Source organism: Dipodomys merriami, unplaced genomic scaffold (genome assembly GCF_024711535.1).
Source record: "Dipodomys merriami isolate MVZ:Mamm:240054 unplaced genomic scaffold, mDipMer1.0.p SCAF_1, whole genome shotgun sequence".
NCBI lineage: Eukaryota > Metazoa > Chordata > Mammalia > Rodentia > Heteromyidae > Dipodomys > Dipodomys merriami.
In genome coordinates, this window is record NW_027202270.1 from 34,658,805 (window position 1) to 34,681,968 (window position 23,164).

Sequence of the window (23,164 nt, forward strand, 5' to 3'; positions counted from 1 at the left end):
CCACCTAATCTTCCATAAGGGAGCTAAAAAAATAGAATGGAAGAAAGACAGACTTGTCACTAAACAATGCTGGCAAAATGGGTTGAACACCTGTAGAAAACTAAAACTAGATTCTTATATATGAACCTGCAACAGAATCAACTCCAAGTGGATCAAAGACCTCGAAGTCAAAGCAGACACCCTGAAAACATTACAGGAAGGATAGGAGAAACTCTAGAGCTCCTTGGCACAGGTCAAAATTTTCTTAATAAAGACATAGAAACACAACAAATCAAAGAAAGATTGACAAATGGGATTGCATGAAACTGCAGCGTTTCTGCATGGCAAAGGACATGGCTAGCAAGATCAATAGAAAGCCCATAGATTGGAAGAAGACTTTCATTAGCCATACAATAGACAAGGGTCTCATATCTAAAATATACTTAGAACTCAAAAAAACTCCCCCAACAACAAATCCTCAAAGAAACAACTGACTGATTAATAAGTGGGATAAAGACTTAAAGAGTGACTTCTCTGAAGAGGAAATAAGAATGGCCAATAGACACATGAAGAAATGCTCAACTTCTCTACCCATAAAGAAATACAAATCAAAACAATATTGAGATTCCACTTCACCCCAGTTAGAATGGCTATAATCAAAAATTCTATTAACAGCAGATGCTGGAGGGGATGTAGCCAAAAGGAAAGCCTATTGCATTGTTGGTGGGAGTGTAAACTTGTTCAACCACTCTGGAAAGCAGTATGGGGGTTCCTCAAAAGACTACACATAGGGCTTGGAAGGTGGCTCAGTGGTAGAGTGCTTGCTTTGCATGCATGAGTCCCTGGGTCCAATTCCTCAGCACCACATAAACAGAAAAAGCCAGAACTGACGTTGTGGCTCAAGTGTCACAGCGCTAGCCTTTAGCTGAAGAGCTGAAGGATATAGTACACAGGCCCAGAGTTCAGGCCACACAACTAACAAAAAAAAAAGACTCTACATAGAGCTCCCCTATGACCCAGCAATCCCACTTTTGGGCATTTACCCAAACTATCAGAAATAAGGCCATACTAAGCTACCAGCACAATTATGTTTATCGCAGTATTATTCACCATCGCTAAGATAAGGAACCAAACCCAGATGTCCCTCAATAGATGAATGGATCAAGAAAATGTGATAAAAATAGATATAAATATATAGAATTCTATGCCTCCATCAGAAAGAATGACACTGCCCTATTTGTAAGGAAATGGAAAGACTTGGAAAATACTATATTGTGAGGTAAGTCAGACCCAAAGAAACACAGGTCCCATGTTTTCCCTTATTTGCAATAACTAGCATACGTCTAGGATAATCTTACAAGCAGAAATGGTCAAAAGGTATGTACATATGACCATATAAGATGATGCTAAGCAAAATGAATCCCAAGATAGGGACACAAGAGGTTTATTCTTTGTCGCTATTGTTTTTAATGTATTATGTGATTTTTTTTGTTTCTTTTGTATGTTCTTCCCCCATAGTATAACCCCTGTTATCATTGTATTTGATTCTGGTGCCCTGTATATTGTATATCCATTTTTCTAATTTGAGGAGGGAAAAGGAAATCAAAAGCTGAAATTAGGATACAAGTTGACCCATTGTAACAATGAGATGTACAAGACATTATGTTGAGGGGCTGGGAAGGTGGCTCAGTGGTAGAGTGCTTGCCTTGCATGCATGAGGCCCTGGGTTTGATTCCTCAGCACCACATAAGCAAAAAGAAGAAAGGCGGAAATGGTGCTGTGGCTCAAGTGGTAGAGTGCTAGCCTTGAGCTGAAGAGCTGAGGGACAGTGCCCAGGCCCAGAGTTCAGGCCCCATGACCGGACCCAAAAAAAAAAAAAAAAAAAAAAGACATTATGTTGAAAACTAACTTTAAAGCTGCGTGGGAGGGCTGAGGGAGGTGTTGGGGAAGTGGGGAGGGAAGGGATAGTAGGGAAAAAACAAAGGAGGGTAACAATGCTTGACAGGACATGTACTCATTACCTTACTCATGTAACTATAACTCCTCTGTTCAGTATTTTTACAATAAATTTTTTAATGGATCAAGTTCAAAATTAATAGTGAATAAGAAAAGACAACTAAAATTCTTTTTTTTGTGGGGGGGGGATCCAGTTGTGGGGCCTGAACTCTGAGCCTGGACGCTGTCCCTCAGCTCTTCAACTCAAGGCTAGTGCTCTACCACTTGAGCCACAGCGCCACTTCCAGCTTTTTTTCTTTTTTGCTTAGGTGGTGCTGGGGAATTGAACCCAGGGCCTCATGCATACAAGGCAAGCACTCTACCACTGAGCCACCTTCCCAGCCCAACTAAAATTTTTATGTCAAGTTTTTAACTATAGATGATATGATTGGACTACCAGAGCTATTTGAACAGTTTCTGGCACTTTTTTTAAAAATCTAATTTTATTAGCTGAGGCTGCCAAGGAATGCATTAAGTTAAAATAAAAATGTTCTACAATGTGTCCTTCAGCATAAAGACACCAAAGCGTTCTGTGTTATTAACAAGCACAGTTATTATTCATAGAGAGGCTACTTCTCAGTACTTTTGAATGAAAAGGGTTAACTTGGTGAACAGTGTCCTCCATTTATTGCATGCTTTTCCCAAAGCCCTGGACATTTCCAGCTGACAAATACAGACACAGTTTTCATTTTCAGAAACAACATTAGTTTGCTGCACCATTGGGTGAAATCCAAGCATTTAGTCAGGCTTGTTTCCCTTGCTGCCTGGCTTAGCACATGTAATGAGAATTATGTCTTTCACTTCTATGCCAAGTTGAATACATTAGGTACAAGAATAACAGAGTCAGCACTATATCAAGATAGACATACCCACAGAAAATAATCAAATGCATCCTTAACCAAGTGGCATTCAACTGCTAAGCACTGGAACTAATGAACCATATAAAACTAATGATGGACTACAGTTTTATATTAGGCTCATAAAGTTTCATAATTCAAACCATTCAACCCATTTGTTCTTTTTAAAAGACTGAAAATATATTGAAGTATTTTTATCCATCTTGAAAATAAGTATATAAGGAACATGGAAATAAAAATTCAATTTTAGTTGAGAGGCTAAAAAGGGTAAGTATCAGACCAATCTGAATATTGTTTTGTAAAGAATAGTAGGGTTCAGAGTTATAATACAAAACAGCTTGGTACTGGCATAAAAATTGACCCAAGGATCAATGGAATAGACAAGAAGACCCAGAGATAAATCTATATACTTACAGTCATCTGATATTTGACAACAAAGCCAAAAATATATGTTGTAGAAAAAGACCCAACCTTTGTCAATAATTGGTGTTGGGAAAAATGGATATCAATATGCAGAAAACTAAAACTGGATCCCTGTTTGTCAACTTACATCAATATCAACTCAAAATGGATGAAAGTACTGCAAGATGAAGTAGGAGAATATTAGAACTTTTCAGCATAAGCAGGAACTTTCTGAAGAGATTCCAGAGGCACAGCAGATAAGAAAGACTTGACAAATGGGATTTCATCAAACTAAAATTTCTGTATAACAAAAGACATAATTACTAAACCAAGAAGACAGCCAGTAGGCTGGGAGAAGTTATTTACCACATATACATCCAACAAGGGCTTCATGTCCAAAATATATAAGGAGCTCAAAAAATGAACCATCACCCCCAAACTAATAACCTGAATAATAAATGGGTGAAGGAACTAAACAGAGACATTTCAGGAAAAAAAAGGATGACCAATAAACACCTGAAGAAATGCTCATCATCCCTGTCCATAAAGGAAATGTAAATCAAAACTATACTGAGATTCCATCTCTCCCCAGTAAGATTGTCCAGCATTAAGAATTCCAACAATAACAAATGCTAGAGAAATAGGAACCTTAGTACACTGTTGGTGAGAATTAAACTAGTACCAACACTTCTGGATGGCAGTTTGTAGATTACAACGCAGGATACAATAAAGCCACCAGCACAACCATGTTTATTGTAGCACTATTCACCATAGCCAAGGTATGGAATCAACCCAGATCTTCCTCAATGAACAAATGGATCAAGAAAATATGGAATATATACACAATGGAATTTTACTTATCTATTAGAATGATATTGTACCCTTTGTGAAGACGTGGAAAGACCTGGAAAAATTATGCTAAAGTGACATCAGTCCTAGAGAGACTAAGGATGCATATCTTCCCTTATTTGTGGAAGCTAAATTTAGTTTATAAATTTGAAAGTAAGTATGTTGGGTGGTATGCAAGTTCACACAAAAGTGTTAATTGAAATACTGTGGATTCAAGGAAGAATTCAAATAGCATAATTCCTGAGAAAGGCACAGTCAAGAGTCAAACACCAATGGCTCACACTTGTAATTCTAGCTACTCCCAGCAATAATGGAAGCATAAATACAAAGATCATGGTAGGCAAGATCCTATTTCAAAACAACTATAACAAGGGAACTAGATGAATGACTCAAGCTGTACAGTATCTACCAAGCAATCACAAATCCCTGAGATGAAATCCCAGTACTGCTTTTAAAACAAACTGAAATACAGTAGATTCAAGGGAGATCTAAAATAGTGCCTTAGAAAGGCAAAATCATGTGTCTATTGGCCATTCTTTCTTCTTCTTTGGAAAAAGTCTCTCTTGAAGTCTTTAGCCCACTTATTAAAATTGGATTGTTGTTTCTTTGAGGATTTGTTTTGGGGAGGTTTAATTTTTTTAGCTCTGAGTGTCCTTCTCCCATTCTGTGGGATTTCTGTTTTTCTTGCTAGTTAAGTCTTTTGCCATGCAGAAACTCTTCAGTTTGATGCAATCCAATTTATCCAGGCTTTCTTTGATTTGTTGTAATTTTGAATCTTTATGTGGGAAATTTTGACCTGTGCTAAGGAACCTTACTGTTTCCCCTGCTCCTTCCTATAATATTTGGTATCTGGTCTTACATTGAGTCTTTGAACCATTTGGAGTTGATTCTGATATAGGGTGATATATAAGGATCTAACTTCTACACATGTATAGCCAATTCTGCCAGCGCCATTTGTTGAAAAGGCTGTCTCTCTTCCATCCTGTGTTTTTGGTTCCCTTATGAAATATTAGGTGGCTATAGGTCTGTGGGTTCATTTCTGTGTTTTCTATTCTATTCCATTGGTCCTCAGGCCTATTCTTGTGCCAGTACCAAACTGTTTTTGTCACTAAAAGTTTGTAACAGAGTTTAAAGCATGGTATTGATATTTCTCCAGTATAGTTCTTCCTGCTAAGGACTGTTTGTGTCTTCTATTATTCCATATGAATTTCTGGATTGCTCTTCTATATCACTTAAATAATGTTGTTGGGATTTTGATGGGTACTGCATTGAATTTGAAGTTTAGGGGTAGGATTGCCATTTTCACAATGTTAATCCTTCTAATTCAGAAGCATACGAGGTTTTTCCACTTCCTTAAGTCTACTTTAATTTCCTTTTTCAGATTTTTAAGTTTTCATCATAGATGTCCTTCACATGTTTGGTTAATTCCTAAGTATTTTATTTTGGGCCATAAAAGAAATACAAATCAAAACAAACTAACTAGGGTGAGATTCCACTTCACCTCAGTTAGAACTATTTTAAAAAATTGAAGATACAGTGAAGAGTGGGTTTAGTGCTAAGGTCTTCCACCACTATTGTTAAGAGTAAGTTCTGTAAATAGTATTATCAGTGTAAAGGGGAGGGGAACAAATTTAAGAACATTCTGAGTTTGACCTGTTTTCAAAAGCCCCATGTCATGAAAGAGATTGTAGAGGATAAAATTTGGGGGTGGGTGGATACAACATGGCCCTTCATGTTCTAGAATAAAGACCTGAAGGTCATTTTTTAAAAAAGAAAGAAAGAAAGAAAGAAAACTAACAAGAACAGATGCTGGCAAGGATATGGCCAAAAGGGAATGCTACTACACTGTTAGTGGGAATATAAACTTGTTCATCCACTCTGGAAAGCAGTGTGGAGATTCCTCAAAAGACTAAACACAGAGCTTTCCTATGATCCAGCAATCCCACTTCTGGGCATCTATCCAACCAACCACAAACCAGGCTACACTAAAACCACAAGCACAATCATGTTCCTTGCAGCACTGTTTACAATAACGAGGATATGGAATCAACCCAGATGCCCCTAAGTGGACAAATGGATCAAAAAATGTATATATACACAATGGAATTGTATGCTTCCATCAGAAAGAAAGACTTTGTTCCATTTGTGAAAAAAAATGGAAAGACGTGGGGGGAAAAAATCATACTAAGTGAAGTAAGCCAGACCCAAAAAAAATAGGTTGCATAGTTTCCCTCATATGTAATAGCTAGAATGTGCCTATAAATCTACAAGTAAACCCAATGTATAATAAGAGACAAATAATTACACCTGGACAAGATTAATTAAACAGCAATCTAAACATTCACATAGTGAGAACAAAAGATATTCTTATAAAACGATCACAAGGGTTCCATAGTTATATGCATAAGATCATATAAAATGATGCTCATTGAAATCAACCCCAAGAAATGGAAATAAGAGGGTTTTTTAAATTATGCTGTTGTGGTTCTTTTTTTTGTTTTTGATTTCTGTGTCCCTTGTCTTGTATACATTTATCTGATTTGGGGAGGGGAAGGGAAGACAGAAACAGTGGGAAAAAGGTAAACCAATTTAGTAGTGAAACTAATTAGACACTATATTGTAAATCTACAAAACTTTAGGAGGAGGGAAGTCAGGAAGAGAAAAATTGGAAGAGAATGAGGGAGGAAGATGACACTGTTCAAAAGGACTCATTACCTGACTCATAACTGTAACTCCTCTGTACATCACCTTTACAATAAAATTAAATAAAAAGAAAAACAAAATCAAAGTTCAGCAAAATAAAACACTAGGGTTCTCAAAAGAAGTGGGGTGGAATCAAGGGGAAATGGGTAGAATGAAGAGAAGAGAAAATGCGGTTAAGATCTAGTGTGTATCTTAAAAATTAAGAAGGGTGAGGGAAAGGGTGGTAGGGGAGGGATGGGTGAGAATGCTGAAAGTGGTGACGTTGATCAAGATACACTATTCACAAACTGCTTTGCTAAATGGCAACTCCTTTGTACAAATACCTAATGATAACAAATAGAGCTGGGTGCCAGTGGCTCACGCCTATAATCCTAGCTACTCAGGAGGCTGAGAAGTGAGGATCTCAGTTCAAAGCCAGCCTGGGCAAGAAACTTGGTGAGACTCTTATCTCCGATAAACTACTAGAAAACCAGAAGTGGTGCTGTGGCTCAAGTGGTAGAGCGCTCCCCTTGAGCTGAAGAGCGCAGGGACAGCGCCCAAGCCCAGAGTTCAAGTCCCACGACCGACAAAAAATAAATAAATTAATTAATTACTTAATAATCATAACAAATAGAATTAAAATAAAACTACACTGGGCCAAGGACCAGATTGATTCTATTTTTAGAAAAGAAAAGGCAATCTTATATCCATAAGTCAAAATTTGTGAGAAAGAAGTAATGCACAAGCAGGTAGTACAGATATAAAGTTTTGAGACCTCTCACCCTGACACTTATACTTGTAATATATTAATCAATGTCCTATAGTTGAAGGTAATTATCAAGGTAATCTATCACTTTATATGCAGGGCTAGTTGATTATATAATCTCCTATTTCTGCTTTCCTGTGTTTTGTCATTGGGAATAATAAGCATGCACCACTAATCCCAACCATTGGTTGTGATGGAGTCTAGAGAATTTTTCAAGCCTTGATCTCCCGATCTCTCTCTCTCTTAAATAACTAGGATTACAGTGTTGAGCCACTACATCCAGCAACAAGTTAAAACTTTCAGTTGTCGTGAAGAACAATAAGGAAAGGGAGGATAAGGAATGGGAGACAGATAATACATGCCTAGGGAAATTTCCCAAATACTGATTCCACACAAGGAACAATCAAGTTGCCCTCCACATGCCACCCACAGCAGATTTAACCCAAGTAACATGAGAAAAACCCATTCTTTGGAAACAAATCATAGTAAGATAGGGAAAATGCATAAGTTTTGATAAAACACCTGATATATTCAAAGATGCACAAGTGACTAGTATGTCTGAAGCCCACCTGAATTAGAAAGAGTAAAACATTGCCATAAAAATAAGTTAAACATTCAGTTAAACATTTGTTCTTTCATTTTAAAGCATTTTACTCATATGGTGTCATTTAACTTCTTTAAAAGACAGCCATGTGACTTTTGGCAATTTACAGCTCTTTGCTAAAATGTTTTGTAGAACATTGTTCTATCTCAAAATATCATTTATCCATTCAAATATTGGAACAATTTCAAACAAAAAATAATCCACCTGTTTTTCAAGGATGAGGAAGTTATCAAGGAATATTAGAGTTTCTCCCAAGTTTGACTTAAGAAAATGGACAAATAACAATGCTGACTGGGACCATAGAATTTAGCTTCTTCAACAGAGATCTGGCATATTTTTCATACTTCTTTCTCTAAAATGCTCTCAATGTGAACATATAGAACTATCTCTTTTAACTGCATTAGCTCCAAAGAACAAAAACAATTAAACGATTTCTTCCAACATATTCAGATAATCTGACATCCACATTTAATGATGAACTATGGGATTCCTTCAAGTCACCATCTGCCAGCAGAGCTGCTTTAGGAGCAGTGGTGCAAAGATGTTGGATATTTCTCTCCATGAAGAGACAGCTGGTAGGCAAAACAAAAAAAAATGAAAGACGCTAATATAACCAATTAATCTGGCAGCCATCTCCCTCCATATAAGTAAGCATCATGGCAATAAGCTAAGGATGATTGCTTTTCACCTTGTGTCTAAGTGGGGAAAAAATGTGATGGATTTGCAGAATTCTACAAATGGAGTCAGAGAAAAATAAATATCCTACATGGCAAGTCTGGATTCTCTATAAGTGTATTAAATATTAGTGTGCACTTGGATCCATTATCAAGTAAATCTGCAATAAAATCATCATGAGTCTAAATGTCAGATCACAGTATAAACATAATCAGGTTCAAAAAATACAATATCATGCATTACTTTCCTCTACATTGGATTGAAATATTTTTGAAAGTTCTCTTCAGTCATAAAAGGGTTTCTTTTAAAAGTACAAGCTTACAAATATTGAGGAAAAGTATTACAGTATCATTATTTTTCAACTCAACCATTCAAGCAGTAATTATCAGCGGATAAGATTTATTAGGTAATAAGTTAATAGTAAATCTTTGAGGAAAGATATCAGATTATCACCATCAAACTTCCCAACTGCAGGATCTTTTACACAAGGCTTAGTAATCATTATGTGTCCCAATCAAAGTGTTGTTTTCAAGTACACTTAGCCCTTGCTTGTTAAGGGTGCTAGGCTTGAGCACAAAGAAGCTCAGGGACAGAGCTCAGGCCCTGAGTTCAAGCCCCACGACTGACAAAAAAAAAAGATATTTTAGAATACACATTTTGGTAGATTGTTATATTAAAAAAAAATCATTGTCCAAAATGGAAACGTTTTGCAAGGGTTATTATAGCAAAATCGCATTCCCTTAAACATTATAGGAGAAAGTCTGAAAAGTTACAAGGAGGAAATAATTGTCTACTCAAAAAGAATTTTTTTTTTTTTTGGTCTGGTCGTGGGGCCTGAACTCTGGGCCTGGGCGCTGTCCCTCAGTTCTTCAGCTCAAAGCTAGCGCTCTACCACTTGAGCCACAGCGCCACTTCCGGCTTTTTTCTTTTTGCTTATGTGGTGCTGAGGAATCCAACCCAGGGCCTCAGGCATGCAAGGCAAGTCTACCACTGAGCCACCTTCCCAGCCCCTCAAAAAGAATTTTTAAAAGCTTAGTTTAAGCAAATTGGACTGCTCATGTTATTTAACCTTACCATTGCTTAACTACCTAGCTTATCTTTTATTGGGGTGTTAGTAAGGGAAATGTCTTTAGTATGGTCTTGTTTGTGATCATTTGGGTAAATGCCCAAAAGTGGGATTGCTGGGTCATAGGGAAGCTCTATGTGGAGTCTTTTGAGGAACCTCCATACTACTTTCCAAAGTGGCTGAACAACTTTACACTCCCACCAACAATGCAATAGGGTTCCCTTCTGTCCACATCCCCTCCAGCTTCTGTTGGTATTAGAGTTCTAATGAACTAGAATTCATTCTAACTGGGGTGAGGTGGTATCTCAGTGGTGTTTTGATTTTCATTTCTTTTATGGCTAGAGAGGTTGAACAGTTCTTCGTGTGGCTATTGGCCATCTTTCTTTCCTTTTCAGAGAAGTTTCTTTGTAAGTCTTTAGCCCACTTATTTATTGGGCAGATGTTTATTGCAGCATTATTTGCCATAGCTAAGATATGGAACCAACCCAGATGCTCCTCAGTAGATGAATGGATCAAGAACATGTGGTATTTATACACAATGGAATTCTATGCCTCCATCAGAAAGAATGACATTGCCCCATTTGTTAGGAAATGGAAAGACTTGGAAAAAATTATATTAAGTGAAGTAGACCAGGCCCAAAAAACATAGGTCCCATGGTTTCCCTTTTTGCAATAACTAGTATATGTCTGAGACAAGCAGAAACAATTTGATAAGTTGATGTTTGGCGAAATGAACCTCAAGATAAGAACTCAAATGGTTTTTCTTTCTTGCTATTGTTTCTAACATATTTATAAGATGATTTTTTTGTTGCTTTGTATATCCCTCCACCACGGTATCACCCCTGTTTTCACTGTATTTGATGTTGGTATAATTTGGAGAGGGGAAAGGAAAAAACAAATTATTTAAATAGGGATACAGGTGGACCCATTGCAGCAATGAGATGTACAAGAAGTTATGTTGAAAAACGAACTTTACAACTTTAGCTGGGAACTGGGTGGGGGGGGGGGGTAGGATGAGAGCGCAGGGATGGTAAGGGATGAGAAGGGGAAACAAAGGAGGAGGCAACAATGCTTGATAAGAAATGTACTCATTACCTTGCCCATCCAATTGTAACCCCTCTCTATGGTATTTTCACAATAAAAAAAAAGAAAAGAAAAGAAAGAAAGAAAGAAAGAAAGAAAGAAAGAAAGAAAGAAAGAAAGAAAGAAAGAAAGAAAGAAAGAAAGAAAGAAAAGAAAAGAAAAGAAAAGAAAAACGAACTTTCCAACTTTGGTGGGGGGGGGAAGAGGAGGGATTGGGAGGGAGGGATGGTAAGGGGAAACAAAGGAGAAGGCAACAATGTTTGATAAGAAATGTACTCATTGGGGCTGGGAAGTTAGCTCAGTGGTAGAGAGCTCACCTTGCATGCATGAGGCCCTGGGTTCGATTCCTCAGCACCACATAAGCAGAAGGAGAAAAAAAGCCGGAAGTGGCTCTGTGGTAGAGCGCTAGCCTTGAGCTGAAGAGCTGAGGGACGGCGTCCAGGCCCAGAGTTCAGGCCCATGATCAGACACCCCCCCCCCAAAAAAAAGAGAAAGAAATGTACTCATTACCTTGCTCATGTAATTGTAACTCCTCTGTGCTAATCTCTACTCCTCTACTCTAATCTCAACTATGGTTTTCCTTTAAGAGTTCTGCAAAAGAAATAATTCCAGGGTGGAAATGTGGTTTAGTGGTAGAGTGCTTGCCTAGCATGCATGAAGAAGCCCTGGGTTCGATTCCTCAGTATGGAAAAATCTGGAAGTAGCGTTGTGGCTCAAGTGATAGAGTATTAGCCTTGAGTAAAAGAAGCTCAGGGACAGTTACCAGGCCCAGAGTTCAAGCTCCAGGAATGGCCAAAAAAAAGATTCAAGGATCTATACCAATTTAACAAAGGCAATAAATTTATAGAGAAATGGATATTTCCTCTTCCTAGTATAGGAGAAATTTAGCCAGGAGGAGTCCTGCTTGAAGCATAAAGGGGGAGGGCATACAGCTCTTGCTGTATTCACAATTTCTTAATTGTTAGCTCCAAACAACCCTGAAACCAAAGTGGCATATTTGGGATGATAGATTTTTTTACCCTATTGACTATCACTGTGGTTTCTATGTAGCAAGTAAATTTGTTTTTGATGTTCATGTTCTCTGCAATCTGTTCTTTGAAAGTATTTGTATAGGAATACAATCGGAGAGAAATAGGAAGTTCAGCCTTTAAAAGACAGTCTCATCTTCACCATTTTTGAGACTGTGTATTCTCTGACTAAACTGCTGCAAATTTAGACTTTGAACATTTTCATTTAGGTTCATATTTCAGCTCCCCTCATTGAAACACATGAAAATACCTAAGAAGATAGCCCTATTCCATAAATACTGTGAGTCCACTGCATACAGAATTCTGTACTATGTGATGAAAGTACTTTGGTAAACAATGGAGACAGAGTCCCTGGACAAGTTTACAGTTTCATAGATAATAAAGACATTTTTTTAAAAAGTTAACAAATGATATGTATAGAATCACAAGTGAGATGAGACTAAAAAAGGAAAAGAATTGAAAGCATGAGAGAATAGCAGGAGGATCTATGTTAGCCTTGCTGGAATGCGTCAGGAGAAATGAAACAAAGTCTGCAAAGGAGCTAAGCAGTTAATCATGAAAAAGAGAAAAGAAGAATAACTGTGCATTTGAGCGAACAAGAGAACAGGCATACAAAAGAAGAAGGCCAAAAAGTAGATAGGAATGAGTTTATTTTTGGTTTTGCAGACCTAAGTAGGAGTTAGATTTTATTCCAAGTACAGAAGAAAGCTTCAAAGAATTTTGGAAAGGAAGCAACATTATCCAATTTACATTCTAAAATAGAAGTTCTGGCTGATGTAGAGAGAATAAAATGGAAGAAACAAGAATGGATTCAGGGAAAACCATTCAGAAAATTAGTAAGTGGTTCTGTAAGGGTTAGTGAATGGCTGCAGACAATGGATTCCACAGCAGTCTATAAATAAGGCTCTGTACATAAACCATTCTTTGAAACAGAACTAAATCAATAGGTTAAGAACAGATGTTAAGCCAGGCTCCAATAGCTCACTTTTGTAATCCTAGTCACTTAGAAGGCTAAGATCTGAAGATAGTAGTTCGAAACCAGCCCTGGGCAGGAAAGTCTGTGAAACTCCTATTGCCAGTTAACCACCAAAAAGTCAGAAGTGGAGCTGAACTGGAAGAAGAGGGAGAAGGAGAGGGAGAGGAGAGGCAGATGTTGAAAGTTAACATAAATTAGCTCAGATTTCACACTGATGCCTGAGATTCACTAAAATAAGAATATGGTATATGTACTCATTTGGACAAAATGAGAGATCCCAAAGAAAGAGAAGAGAGACACATACAATGGAATCATGGTACATAATGACTGGAGGACTACAGGAGATAAGAAGGAACCATGAAATACAACTCTCAAATGGTGCCAGGTCTCAGACCCACAGCCTCCAAGCACTATTTGTCCATGTAAAGCACTGAGTTGTATTTGCCTGAGTTTTCTCATCTATGCATTGTTAAGAAATGAGGAGTTTCCACCTTACTATTTGAGAGAATTAATATTTTCAGAGGAGGCTGCAATGCTTGGTAAGAAATGTACGCATTATCCTGCCCATGTAATTGTAACTCCTCTGTACAGTATGTTCACAAATAAAATTAAATTAAATTAAAAATAAATAAATAAATAAATATTTTCAGTTTGAATAGTATCTCAATTATTTGTAGCTGGTTCCGAACACATACAAAGATTATTTAAGCCAGGCACCAGTGGCTCATGCCTGTAATCCTACTGACTCAGGAGGCTGAATCTGAAGATTGTGGTTCAAAGCCAGCCCAGGCAGGAAAGTCCGTGAGACTCTTATCTCCAATTAACCATCAGAAAACCAGAAGTGGTGCTGTGGCTCAAGTGGTAGAGCACTTGCCTTGAGCTGAAGAGCTTAGGGACAGAGCCGGGCGCTGGTTGGTGGCTCACGCCTGTAATCCTAGCTACTCAGGAGGCTGAGATCTGAGGATCGTGGTTCAAAGCCAGCCCGGGCAGGAAAGACTGTGAGACTCTTATCTCCAATAAACCACCAGAAAACCGGAAGTGGCGCTGTAGCTCAAGTGGTAGAGCGCTCACCTTGAGCTGAAGAGCTGAGGGACAGAGCCCAGGCCCAGAGTTCAAGCCCCACGACCGACCAAAAAAGAAAAGAGCTTGGGGACAGCGCCCAGGCACAGAGTTCAAGCCCCACAACCAACAGAAAAAAAAAAATTATTTCAATTCAGTAAAATGTCCATTATCCTCATGTTTATCTTCATGTAATAGTACTTCATTATGGAAACCTAGAAAAATTGGAGTCAATATTTATATCTTTCCAAATTTTATTGGCTTATGTGACTTAGCTACCCCATTTTATTAACTTGTATGTCATTAATTATTTTATATACATCAGTTGCCTCCTTTAGAATTCTTGTATATTCATTTTGTGGCTCCCTATTGAGTTTAATAAGATATTTACTCTTAATAATGCAATAACTCTAGGTAAAACAGTGTGGTAGCCTGATATTTATCTTTTAGGTTATTCTCCAGGTAGAGCTTCTTTAAAAGGCTATAGTTAATAAAATAATTGCCACTGAAAAGATGGAAAAGGGTCTTTGCATTTTGAAACATAATTTGGAAAAACAAAAAAAGGATATAGTTGTGTTTGAAGCATAATTCACACATTCTTCCAGTTAGTATGAACACCGAGTATTTTATTACATTTTAGTACCTAAGATTTAAATCAAATAGTTATTAGAACCACAATTATTTATCATATATTTAATTTTCAGTTACACATGCTAATAGGAATCAACATTAATACTTCTATTTTTTTGTTAAAATAGTTAAGTGATAGTTATTTCTAAGAGATTAAGAGAATGAAAACTTCCCAATTGTTAATAAATCCTAATCTGTATTCTGCACTCAAATTTGCTCTTGTGGCAATTTAAATGCATTAGTAGTTTGAACATAGTCTCCTTTTTGCATAAATTCCATTTATTTCTTACAACTTGCTTTTAACAGTTGCTTGACTCATTTAAATGCACATAGACTTTTAAAAGATACTGAATCATTTCCTTTGTGTTCAAAGCTGAAAACCTTTGTTTTATTATGTTGTGAATTCTACCAAATAATTCCACAGTCCTTTATTGAATTTTCCATTTTGCAGACATTCACATTCCAAGCTATTGTATAGTAAGTGAACTGGCAACTTTTTTAAATAAACCTCAAAATATTTTAAATGCCCTGCAGCACACTAGATGTTACCTAGCAGAGGGGGTGAGCCAGATTATCCTTTCTTCAGTTTGACATTTAGAACTCTGATAACATATTAAAACATCTTATATTGATGCTATGGATTAATATCCTGCAGCCAATACATTTGCTATTTACTAATTTTATATATCTTTGAAACAAAGTCATCATCTTCTCAGCATATAACCTTGAAATATAACTCCCAAAGCCACAAAGGTGTTTGTACATATAAGAGCTTCCACATCTTTATTTAAATCATTCCAATGAAACATAAAGGAAAAACCAAATCTGGGCTTACACCTACAACAGTAAAACCCTGTAATTGTAAAATGGCAATTGTCAAGAGTCCAGAACAAATTCTAAGAATATTTTGGTGAAAAAAAATCTATTATTTCAGTTTGACATGACTATTTGATGGATTACTCTTGCTTTAGAAGAGGAAATATCCATCAGTCACCATTGAAAACATCATTGTCATGTATTTGGCAACTGCATTTCTGGTTTCTGGTTCTGATAATAAAGGCAGCAAGACATGAACATGACATGCTGTAGTCTGTTAAGGCAACATTATTTATATGTTCAATATTGACTACTAACTACAACATATAGACAGGGTGTTGTAGTAACCATTAGAATCTCAATACTCAAGAGGCTGAGGCAAGAGAATCCTAAGTTTGAGACTAGCCTGGACTACATAAATCCTACTGTGATATATGTAAGAGGGGAGAGAAGGAGGGAAAGAGAAAGGGGAGGGGAGGAAACAGGAGGGGGAAGGAAAGGGGAAAAGTTACAGCATTGTCTTTATTTTCTATTTTTCTTTGGCATTTTATTCTTTGGCATCTTAATATTCTATCCTTTACTCTGGGTTTTGTCCCTCCTACTAATTGGATGCTAAAATCCCATTCCTTTATGAAAGTATGTGATAACTACTCTTCTTTTGTTACTCAACAAAATAAATAGTTGAAAATTATATTGCAGTCCTCAAGAGATTTTTTAGGACCTACTGGTTTATGAGAGGCTCACAGGGTAACAAAATCACCTAATGACACACTTTTTTCAGAATGCATCCCTGTCCATAGATAAGGAATGCCTGTAGTTCCATTTTCTCTTTGAACTAAAACTCTATCCCTAAAAGCTGAAAAGCACAGTATGAATGGGTTTTGGGGGTGAGGGGGTGGTTTGTTTATTTTTGTCAGTTATGGGAACTGAACTCTGGGCCTGGGCGCTGTCCCTCAGCTCTTCAGCTCAAGGCAAGCACTCCACCACTTGAGCCACAGCGCCACTTCTGGCTTTTTCTGCTTATGTGGTGCTGAGGAATTGAACCCAGAGCCTCATGTCATGCATGCAAGGCAAACACTCTACCACTGAGCCACCTTCCCAGCCCCAGAATCTACTTTTAAATGAAAATAATTTAAAGTCAACTTTATTTAGTTTTTGTGTTTATAGATAACTTTAATTACTATAATTTTTCTTTAGAAGTTTTTTTTTAATTTAAAGTTAATAATGGCTGGGAATGTGGCTTAGTGGGAGAGTACTTGTCTAGCATGCATGAAGCCCTGCGTTCAATTCCTTAGTACCACATCACCAGAAAAAGCCAGAAATGGCACTGTGACTCAAATGGTAGAGTGAAAGCCTTGAGTAAAAGAAGCTCAGGGACAGTGCCCAGGCCCCTACGTTCAAGCCCCAGGACTGGCAAAAAATAAAAATAAAAAAGAAGTTAATATTATTAAAGACTTTAGATAAAATCATTTATAACATTAAATTGCAATGCCCATCCACAATGGTGTACATAATGAATATTATATAAATATAAAGCCAGGCGCCAGTGGTTCACATCTGTAATGTAGCTACTCAGGAGGCTGAGATCTGAGGATCACGGTTCAAAGCCAGCTCAGGCAGGAAAGTCCGTGAGACTCTTAACTCCAATAAACCACTAGAAAACCTGAAGTGGTGCTGTAGCTCAAGCGGTAGAGCGCTCGCCTTGAACTGAAGAGCTTAGTGACAGCACTGAAACCCAGAGTTCAAGCCCCATGGCCGACAAAATAAAATAAATACATGTTGGATATGGCTACATTTTGGATATGAAGTGTCCTATACCCAAAACTTTCATGCATTGAAGGCTTGGTTCCCAGCTGGTGCTTCTATTTTGAGAGAAACTCACATCAGAGTTCCTAGGAAGTAACATGTTCTTTACTTCTTGGCCACCTCTATGCTCTCTACCCACCACCATGAAGCTTTGTCTCACTATAGTCCAGAAACAATGGACTCAGCAAACTATGGTCTGAAACACCTAAAAGCATGAGCAAAAATAAGTATGTCGGGCTGGGAAGGTGGCTCAGTGGTAGAGCGCTTGCCTTGCATGCCTGAGGCCCTGGGTTCAATTCCTCAGCACCACATAAGAAAAAAGCCAGAAGTGGCGCTGTGGCTCAAGTGGTAGAGCGCTAGCCTTGAGCTGAAGAGCTGAGGGACAGCGCCCAGGCCCAGAGTTCAGGCCCCACGACTGGACCCCCCCCCAAAAAAAAGTATGTCCTCCTTTTAAATTGTTTCTCTCAGGTATCTGTCACTGTGAGGAAAACTCTGACTAACCCATAAAAAAAAGTGAAACAAGGAAAGAAAAAGACATTGTAGGGACTATTGTATTCATGCCATCTGACTGGAAGGATTTGGAAAGTTAATTTATCTTTCCTCTTACCTAAGTGTTTCCAAGGTCTCCTTTTCTCCATACTTTAAAGCAGTCTCATCCTTTTCTAATATGAATGCAGCATATGAATGAAGCTGTATGTTGTTTTAATTACTTGGGACAAGAAATTTAGGGAAATTTTCTCTGGGTCTACAAAATGAGTTAGATGAGTCAATGTGTTGTAATTGAATCTCACTAAAGCACTTTTGTCTTCCTGTTCTCTATCCAAGGAGAGTAAGAAAAGGAAACATACAAAACCTGCTTTGTCTCAAAATGATTCTTGTACCCCAGGTGTCCCAATATAGGCTATGGAATGAAAACCAAACCCTTTTATCTGTTTCCATTCACCAAAGAGTTACTGGAGCATAGAACCCAAGACTTTCTAGACAGTTAAAGCCTGTCACTTGCAGATACTAGGCTAACTGCAATGTGTTTTGTATCTGATTAATCAAGGTAGATAATTGTATTAAGATAGGGCTAAAGAGCAGGCAAAATACTTGAGTGATGTTTTTCTCACTGCAAGGAAAAGAATCAAAGGAAGGTCTAGAATCAGGAAAATAATCACTGCTTCTAGAAGACTATTTCCATTAAAAGTTCTTTTTAAGACCTCTGAACTTTTTAATCTTAATTTCTTTTAGCTGCTACAAATTTGTTAATTTATGTAGATTTTATGCATATTTTCTATTAGTTGTTATGAACAGAGGAATATTGTATAATATTGTATATATTCTGATTAATTGATATAGCAAGGCAGAAATTTTATATCAGGTTAGGTCTGAAATTTAGCACTTTGGGGGAAAAGATCTCCCAAAGAAGTTTATGCATTTCCTCTTTTAAAAAAAATATAGTCACAACATCCCATAATAATTTTATGAAGGCTTTATCCTCCATTGAGCACATAATAAAAGTTATCCCATAAGCAATTTTTATTTTGCTAAATATAACCTGAAAAAGAACATGCTCTTTTATTTGGGAACAAAATTCAATTATAAAGAAACAGAAATGTAATCGGAGATCAATAGCCTATTACAGTGCCAGTATGAGACCATTTCAGCTCAGTTTAATCTACTAAAATATGTGGCTATGGAATGTTCATTTGCTTATTCACTCCTACATGCAAAGTGACCTACATTTACTTTAATTTTATTGGGATATAAAGGATAGAACAGAATAGTACTCAGAAACGTAATAGAAAATTCAAAATGAAAAAGCTAGTAGCCTGAAGCAAAATAATTATTTTGATATAATATATATTCTCCTTAAAAGTAAAGTTATAATTTTTATATCCAAAACTCATTTTAACAAACTTACTTTTAAATTTGACTGGAAAAAGACAGTAATGAGCTAGGTCTCTGTGTTGGAGATTAAAGATAAATATTTCAATTTCAAAAGGTTTAGTTTTATAGGTGGTAGTGGTCAATAGACCCATGAAGAAATGCTCAACTTCTCTAGCCAGAAAAGAAATGAAAATCAAAACAACATTGAGATTCCACCTCACCCCAGTTAGAATGGCTATCATCAGGGCTGAGAAGATAGCTCAGTGGTAGAGTGCTTGCCTTGCATGCCTGAGGCCCTGGGTTCAATTCCTCAGCACAACATAAGCAGAAAAAGCCAGAAGTGGCACTGTGGCTCAAGTGGTAGAGCATTAGTGGTAGAGCATTAGCCTTGAGCTGCTGAGCTGAGGGACAGTGCCCAGGCCCAGAGTTCAGGCCCCACGACTGGCACAAAAAAAAAAAAAAAAGAATGGCTATCATCAAGAACTCTAATAACAACAGATGCTGGAGGGGATGGGGCCAAAAGGGAACCCTACTGCATTGTTGGTGGGAGTGTAAACGGTTCAACCATTCTGGAAAACAGTATGGGGGTTCCTCAAAAGACTCCACATAGAGCTCCCCTATGACCCAGCAATCCCACTTTTGGGAATTTACCCAATCGATCAAAAACAAGGTCATACTAAAGCTATCAGCACAACTGTTTATTGCCACATTATTCACCATAGCTAAGATATGGAACCAACCCAGATGCCCCTCAGTAGATGAACAGATCAAGAAAATGTGGCATATACAAACATAATAGAATTCTATGCCTCCATCAGAAAGAATGACACTGCCCCATTTGTTAGGAAATGGAAAGACTGAAAAAATCATATTAAGTGAAGTAAGCCAGGCCCAAATTAAAGTAGGTCTCCTTTATTTGCAGTAACTAGTATATATCTAGGACAAGCAGAAAAAGTCAAAGGCTATATACATACGAACATATAAGATGATGTATCTACACAAGAGGTTTTATTTTTGTTGCTATTGTTTTTAATGTACTTATAATGTACTGTATGATTTTTTTTGTTTCTTTTGCATGTTCTTCCTCCATGGTATAACCCCTGTTTTCACTGTATTTGATTCCAGTGCCCTGCATATTGTATATACATTTTTCTAATTTGGGGAGGGGAAGGGAAATAATAAAATGCTGAAACAAGGATACAGGTTGACCCATTGTAGCAATGAGATGTACAAAACACTATGTTGAAAATGAACTTTACGGCTTGTGGGGGAAGGGAGGGGAGAGGTTGAGAGGTGGGGAGGGAAGGGATGGTAGGGGAAAAACAAAGGAGAGGGTAACAATGCTCGATAGGAAATGTACTCATTAACTTACTCATGTAACTGTAACCCCTTTGTGCAGTATCTTTACAATAAAAATATATTTTTTAAAGATAATGTGGTATATATACACAATGGAATTCTATGCTTCCATCAGAAAGAATGACACTGCCCCATTTGTAAGGAAAAAATCATATTAAGTATTTGCAATAATTAGTACATGTCTAGGATAATCTCAGCAGATGAGCAGAATAGCTCAATAGCTATGTACCTATGACCATATAAGATAAGAGAAATGATCTCCAAGACATGGACACAAGAGGTTTTTCTTTGTTGTTGTTGTTGTTTTAATATACTTTGTGATTTTTTTTGTTTCTTTTGTATGTTCTTCCCCCTGTGATAGATTCTCCGTTGTTACTGTATTTGATTTTGGTACCCTGATATTGTATACACATTTATTTGAATTAGGGAAGGGAAAGGGAACAACGGAATGGTGAAACAAAGAACAAGGGGAACCAGCACAACAGCAATATACACAGGACAATATGTTGGAAACGATCTGTACAAATTGGGGTGGGGGGCGTTGGGGGAGAGGGAAAGTAGGAGAAAATTCAAGAAAGGGGTAACAAGGTTTACAGAAAATGTACTCGTTACCTTACTTATGTAACTGAGACCCCTCTGTACATCACCTTGACAATAAAAGAAAAAAAAAAGAAATATACTCATAACCTGACTTATGGTAACCACACCTTAACAACAATAAATTATACTAAAAAAGAAAAAAAACACAAAAAATATAATGTGAACAGAAAAAAAGAGAAAACTAGATAATTATATATGTATGTAAATACATACAACATATCACATTGTACTCCATCAATAAAAAACAAGGAAAACAGAAATCAAATACTATCTACAATATTTCTGTAAATCTAAAATTATAGGTAAATCTAAAATAAAAGGTTTCCGTTTAAAAGCTAATACAAAAAGTGATGTTACTTTTACTATTATAATTTGAACAAATCAACTCAATTTAAGAGGAAATTTTAAAAATCATGTTACTTGTCCTTCAATTAGGATCAAAGATGAGATCAGATTAGACTCAAATGCAAGTTAATAGGACTGAGGACATAGTTCAAGGATCGATTACTTACCTATCACATGCAAAATCCTGGGTTCTATCCCTATCAGCTCCAAGAATAAAGCAATATAACAGTTAAGTAGATAATAAAGACTGAAGTAAAGAGTTTATTAATATTGTAAAATATCAATAACAAAATATTTGGTTTACAAATCAAATTTACACTGAAATCAAATAAACACTGAATCCAATGATCTTTAAATGGCTACAGATACATAAAAAAAGCCAGAGACAACTTCCTTAATTATCTATTTATTTGTTTACTCAAAAAATTATTTTGTTCACTGCAAATAGTTCAAATAAAAGAAAAACATAGCTGGGAAGGTGGCTCAGTGGTAGAGCGCTTGCCTTGCATGCATGAGGCCGTGGGTTCAATTCCTGAGCACCACATAAGCAAAAAAGAAAAAAACCAGAAGTGGCGCTGTGGCTCAAGTAGTAGAGTGCTAACCTTGAGCTGAAGAGCTGAGGGACAGCACCCAGGCCCAGAGTTCAGGCCCCACAACCAGACAAATGAAAGAAAGAAAGAAAGAAAGAAAGAAAGAAAGAAAGAAAGAAAGAAAGAAAGAAAGAAAGAAAGAAAGACATAATGCTTTCATAAATCCTCTTTTATACTGCTTCATTTTCTCAAATCCACTTTTAACATCCACTTTTACCATGTACTCAGAAATGTCTGTTTTTCTCAATATTCACTTTGACTAGGTATTAGTTTCCAATTCATCACATTCTTTTGGTTTTATTATTGCACACTAAATTTAATCCCTTACTAGATCCTTACCATTTTGATTTCATAAACAAGACTAATAGAAAATATGTTTCTGACATCATTTCCAGTGACTTGATTTTTTTTTCTTGTAAACAGATAAACCTTCAGCCAGGAGCCAGTGGCTCAGATCTACAATCATAGCTCATTAGGAGGTATAGATCTGGTAGACTGAAGCTACTCCTGGAAGAAAAATAGTCCACAAAACTCCATCTCAAAAATAACAAACAAAAAACAGGTTCAAGTGTTATAGCACCAGCTGTGAGCAAAAAAATTAGTTCAAACCCTGGTATCAGCAAGTCATCATCATTTTCAGTTTTAAAATGTGGCAAGTACCTAACATGTTTGAGGCTTTGAATTCAATCCCCACAGGAAATAATCAACAGAAGCAGAAATCAGAAACTGGAACATAATTGGACCCCTAAATTCTTCAATATTCTACCAAAATATGAAATTCTGAAAATTCTTTCCAGACTTCTTTCATGTGACTCAATTTGACAATAATTATTGGGGAAGTATTTTATGGAAGAGTGGAGAGGAATTATCTGTGTCAGGATCACTAGAGGAGCACCCTGAATCTGAAACCTCCTGTGTTAAATTCAACAGATGTACATTTTTTAACAAGCTTCCCTTACCCCATTAGCCTATTCCATGTGATTCATATATCCACCCTAAATTGTGACAATTTCTGTGGATTGGAAAGTCCCAGGTGTAATTCTCATTGCCACCCATGCCCTGGCCTAATAATGTATGCTATCAACAATAGATGGAATATAGAACTACTATGGTCCCTCATGTACT